The sequence below is a fragment of the Equus caballus genome, chromosome 15, assembly GCF_041296265.1.
Source record: "Equus caballus isolate H_3958 breed thoroughbred chromosome 15, TB-T2T, whole genome shotgun sequence".
Classification (NCBI taxonomy): Eukaryota; Metazoa; Chordata; class Mammalia; order Perissodactyla; family Equidae; genus Equus; species Equus caballus.
The window spans coordinates 99,463,315-99,468,808 of NC_091698.1; the positions used below are offsets into that span (position 1 = coordinate 99,463,315).

General features: G+C 51.5%; 1 long non-coding RNA gene across 1 annotated transcript; it reads left to right on the top strand.

Moving 5' to 3' along the window:
* The first annotated feature begins 843 nt into the window (after positions 1 to 843).
* Positions 844 to 4,919, top strand: LOC138917765 (uncharacterized). The gene is made up of 2 exons (XR_011426213.1): positions 844 to 1,198; positions 4,683 to 4,919. It is a non-coding gene; the product is annotated as an uncharacterized lncRNA (long non-coding RNA).
* The last annotated feature ends 575 nt before the right edge of the window (positions 4,920 to 5,494 follow it).

Here is a 5,494-nt window from a genome sequence, read left to right on the forward strand (position 1 = left end):
GAGAGATAAACGTGCCAGTTCTTTACTTACTGCTGGTCTGGGCCAGGTCCTTGCATGCACGATTTTGTCCAGTTTAATGCTTACAGCAACCTTCCATCCCCACTCAGTAAACAAATAGCAAAAACGGAAGCTCAGAGAGTTTACTGTCTGGTCAGAGACATTAAATGTCATGGTGGAGACAAAATTTGAAATCAGATATTATTATATCAAGTCCCATGCTCTTTCTACCATACAGCACACACCTGCAAGTAAATAAGCACATATTCAGGCATTCAGGAAAAGCATATTCTGCATCTTCAGGGTGTGTGTGTGAACATGTGTGTTTGCCAGCCATCGTTGGAGATTTTCCGTTGAACCGTTGTATAAATGGGGGTGGTTTGCTCAGGAGCAGCCCTGCCAGAGTCACAGGAAATCCCGCCTGAGGTGTCAGCAGAGAAGACACCAAACATACATCCAGAGAAGCCCGGACCAGTTTGGTTTGCTAAGACAGAGGCTGCTCGGCCAAGGGGAGAACACATGCTCCAGCTGTTGTCTGCAACTGGTTTTCAGCTGGAATGTTGTTAAATGAAATGATCTGCCCTCTAAACATGTGTGTTTTCAATTAATCTCCTTTCCAAGCAGAACATGTCATCTCCAAGGGATGATAAATCACAGGGAAATCCAAAGAGAGGTGTTGCTGTGGCCCCTCTCTGCCACTCTCAGGGGCTGTCACGCAGGGAGGCTGGACTCTGACGGTGCCCCCTGGTTGGGTCAGTGCTGTGGTGACAGGACAATGGCCAGAGCTGCCCTCTGTGGCAGGTAACAAGCCTCCTGCTCATAGGGAGACAAAGTTCCTGGGAGCTTGAGGACAGGTGTGCAGCCTTGCTTGCTGTCTACCCTGGTTCTCAGAGCACTTTCCAAAGAGCTTCCATGGTGACGTCATCAGGTCCCAAGTGGGGAAACGGAGGTAAGCTGTAACCCAGCACCTGGCCCGAGAGCAGCCTCTGGCTCTTGAGGTTATGGCTAATCCTCCCCACAGCCTGGACACTGCTGTGCCGCTCCGTCTTACGCAGGAGGAGACCAGCGCGGCAGGACCTGGTTACCTGCCCAAGGTCATACAAGCTGAAAGTGGCCAAGCCAAGATTTGAACCAGGTTTATCTGGGTCCAAAGCCATTGCTTCTGGGAGCCGAGTGAGAGAGCCGGGTCTGTGATGCTGTGGTGAGTTCACTTGCAATATAATCATATTCTGTGGATGTGTGGGTTTTGCGTGTGTGTGTGTGTGGTATGTTGTGTGGTGTGTGTGTGTGTATATTTATGGTATGTACATGTTATGTGTGGCATGATGTGGATGTGTTGTGTGGCATGTGTGTTGTATGTGGGGTGTGTATATGGTGTGGGGTATATGTGTATGTATGCATGGTGTGGGCAGGTTATGTGTATGGTGTGTATGTATGTGTGGTGTATGGTATGGTGTTGTGTGGTGTGTAGTATGTAGTGTGGTGTATGCATGCAGTGTGTGTGTGTGTATAGTATGTATATGTTATGTGGTATGGTGTGAATGTGGTGTATGTGATCTGTGCGGGGTTGTATGTATGATGTGTATGTGTGGTGTGTATATGGTGTGTGGTTTGTGTGTGTGCATGTATGGTGGGGGGAGGTGGTGGGTGTGGGTGTGTGTGGGTGTGGGGTGGTGTGGGTGTGTGTTGTGGGTGTGGTGTGGTCTGCGCTCCTGGTGGGAGATAGTGCCAGTCTAACCAGAGAGCAGTAAGGGGGGCTTGGGGACCAGCACCCATGGGTGCTGACCATCAACCATCCAAATCTCCCCTGGAGCTGGTCGCCCAGAACTCAGTGCCAAGAGACACTGGTTGGTGGCACCCAGAAACCAGAGGTAACACCCTCACCCCAGGCGGCACCCCCACCCCAGCGAGCAAACCCATGATATAAAATCGAGTGTGCATGTGCCTCTGGCAGAAACGGGCCGACCGCAGCCTCTGAGCTGGGCGTGGTGGGTGTTGGCAGCCCAGCAGCGGTGAGCAGTGGTGACAGGATGACTCGTTTCCCTGGCAACATAGTGGAGACCGTTCCACAAATACCAGCCAGTGGGCGCCACAGCGGGGCTGTCAGGAGGACTGAGGTCTAAGATCCCAGTCTGCCCAGCTGCCGCCGGAAGCCCACCTCCTTGGAGCTCCTAGGGCCTGGCCTCCTGCTCAGGCGACGTCCTCTGTCCACTTGGTGCTGTATCTACTTATTCTTTCATTCAGCAAATCCCTTACACCCCTGTACACAGCTTTGTGCACCTTTGTGCACTCTGCCAGGCCTGTCCTTTCTCCTCCAGCTTGTGAACTCCTCCAACCTTAACATCCACTTCGAATATCCCCTTGTACAGTCACATGGTCATGCCGAGGGAAGCTTAGGGCAATCGATGGAAACGATAAGCTTTCTCCAAAAGGCTTCAAGAGAAATGAGCGCCCATGTGCACCTGTTCTCATCCGGTTCATTCAGACCAAACCAGGGCTCATCACTGTGACATTTAGAATACTGTGGACCCACAGAAGATCCTACAAGCTTCCAAAAGTGAGGAACGAGAATGAATTTGACTTCTTACAGCAACTCTAGAAGCTGGAAGACAGGAGAGCAACAGCTACAAACTCCAAGGTACAGTGATTTACGACCTAGAATCCCATAGAGAAACTTCGGCAAATGAGAGGTTAGAACAAGGATGTTTCCAGATATGCAAGGACTCAAAATACTTAGCTGGAATGACTCCCTTCTCAGAAACCTCTACGAATGTGCTCCCTTAGAAGGAGGGAGTAATCCAAGAAAGAAGAGGCCAGCAGACCCAGGAAACAGACAACCCGACACGGAAGAGCAGCAGAGGAAAGTTTCCAGAAGAGGTGAAGACAGACGCCGGGCAACTGCTGAGCTCAGGACGTGGGGCGACAGGTCCGCCCAGATCAGGGCAGGTGAGAAAGCACCGGAGAGAGACTTCAGGAGGATGAAACTGACAGACCCCTGATGCATCTGAGTGTCTTGGGAGGATGTTTAGACAACTAGTGAAAGGCCTGGAGTGGAATGAGTGATAAATACGCAGAAAATCAGACTATCAAATGAGACGATGATTAGCTTCAGGGATAGCAAAAGTCTGAAGAGAAGGAAAAGGAGTCATAATTTACCACATTTTTTAGCTATAGAAAGTGTTTCCATGGCTTAATAACGTAGAGTGACTTGATCTAACCAAAATTACGTCCCAATTCAGTAGAGATGAAGCTGTGCGGGAAGCAGAGGTGGAGAGTGAGCTGTTTCCATCTGCCACAGTGGGAACTCAGTGGAGAGGCTCACACTGAGAAATTTGAACGTGGTCGTGCAAGCATGTTCTCTAGCGATGTAGAGGCCACCCCCAAATAACTGGGGAAATAACACGGGAGTGGCTACTTCAGGGCGGGAAACACGGGTGAGAGGGGGCAGGGGTGCCCTATTGTGTTTTCACAACAGACCTTCTAGAGCTCTTTGACTCCTCAATAGATACAGTGCATAAAACTGAAAGCAAAGGAGAGAAGAAAGGGGCATAGCCGACTTCCATCTTTGCTCTAATCAGCGATGGCCTTCTACGTGGAAAGCACTGGGGCGGCACTGACGGGCAGGTTGACTGGAACCTACTTTTGGAGGCTGAGTTGCCAAAACACGGGCTTCCTGGAGGCAGCCACCAGCTCAGAGGCCCAGAACAACGAGAATCCAGAAGGCTCTTGAGTGGGGCCCTTGACCGTGATGAGCATGGGAGGGGAGTGGTCCGCCCCCGTGGAGAGCAGTGGACCACTTCAGCGGGGCTTCAAGGTGGAAGGCGCTCACCACACATCCAATGCAGTTCCCAGCTCCACCCCACCCCTGGCCTGGCACCCAGGGGGTGCTCCTAACATTCGTTGAATTTGTGTCATGGACAAAACATTGAGCTAAATTTGACCTCAAATCTGGTGTAAGTCTTTTTAAGGCTGTCTTCAAGTCATAAATAAAATAAATACATACGTGTGGATAGTATGCACTCACAGACTCACCTCTTCTGATCCTCACATGCTCTACGCAAGTACAAGTTTTCCTCTTTATGCAGAAGACAAAACTGAGAGTCAGGTGGTTAAGTCCTATGCCCAAGTTCACGGGGCTCCTTGCGGTGGAGGCTGAGATGTTCTCCACTCCGCCAAGCTGGCGCTCTCCGGTGGACAGACCATCCGACAGCCTTCTAGCTCATGTTTTACTGTGGCTTCCAGAGGGCCTCACAGCACTCACCAGCAGAGAAGAGCGAGGCTGGAGGCGCCCAGGCACTGGCTGACTTGAGCGGCTCTGACACAGGGACGGTGCAGTGAAATGGCACGTACAGACCCGAGTGGAGCGATTTGCTGGCCTGCCCATGATCACCTTCCTCCTCTCCGTGACCATACATGGTTCATCTGTGGCTGTCTCAGGAAGCAATTTAGGAAAGGGTTTTCTTTACACAGCCCGCATCAGATTTGGAGGCGGGCAACAGGATCACCAGGTCTGAGCCATCACAAGGCCAGAACCCTCTAGGAGGGATCAAGGAGAGAGGAGGCGTCATGGTGAAATAGGAACAGATGTGGCTCAAGCCCTCAGTCTGGGTTAGGCTCTTCACCCAGGTCATCTTGTTGAATTCTCACAATGTTATACATTGGAAATAATTATCCCCATTTTCCAGATGAGGAAACTGAGGCTCCGAGGCTCCTGACATGCTGAACTCACCCAGCTGGAAAGTGGAAAGTGACAGAGCAGGGATGTGCTCTTCCCACCTGACTGCACTGACGGACCAGAGTGGGGCTGCTGGGAGTCGAAACTGCCAAGTGTGGCTTGTCAGGGCCCTTGTCTGCAGCATGCCCAAAACTGAAAAATAAATTGACTCAAGGGAGGGCGTTAGCCGGATGGCGGGCCTGTGGGAGCTCGGTATTTTTAGTCATTTTGTCATACAGACCAGGATGGAAAGATGAGAAACCACAGGGGCTGGCACACGCCTCGGGATGAACTCATGAGCCCAAAATAGGTGGAGCCGAAGCCCTCAGATGCTGGTCGTGGGGCGTCTGTGCTGACAAGCCACAGAAGTGCTAGGTTCTTTTTTGTGTTTTTCTGGGGCCCCAGACCTCTTTTAGAAGGTTGTAATCAAAGGATATTTGAGCTAGAAAGAACCTTGAAGATTTCAGAGTCTACTCCCTCTCTTGTACTAACAGGGAAACTGAGGCTGAGAGAAGAGCAGTTTCACAAACATGAGCATCAGAGCCAGGCCCTGTCCAGGCCCCTCAGCCGCATCCTTCCCCCACGCCCCTCTGCCTGCCCGCCAGCCCTTACCCTGGCTGCCTCGCCCATCCCAGGTGAGGATGAGGCCGAGGCCGAGTGTGGAGAGTGCAGCTGCCATGCAGGGAGCTAGAAAGCCCCGGCTCCGATTCAGCCCCTTCGCTTGTGAACTTAGTGACCGTGGCTCTGCTGCTTTACCTTTTCTATGATGCCCATTTCTCAAAT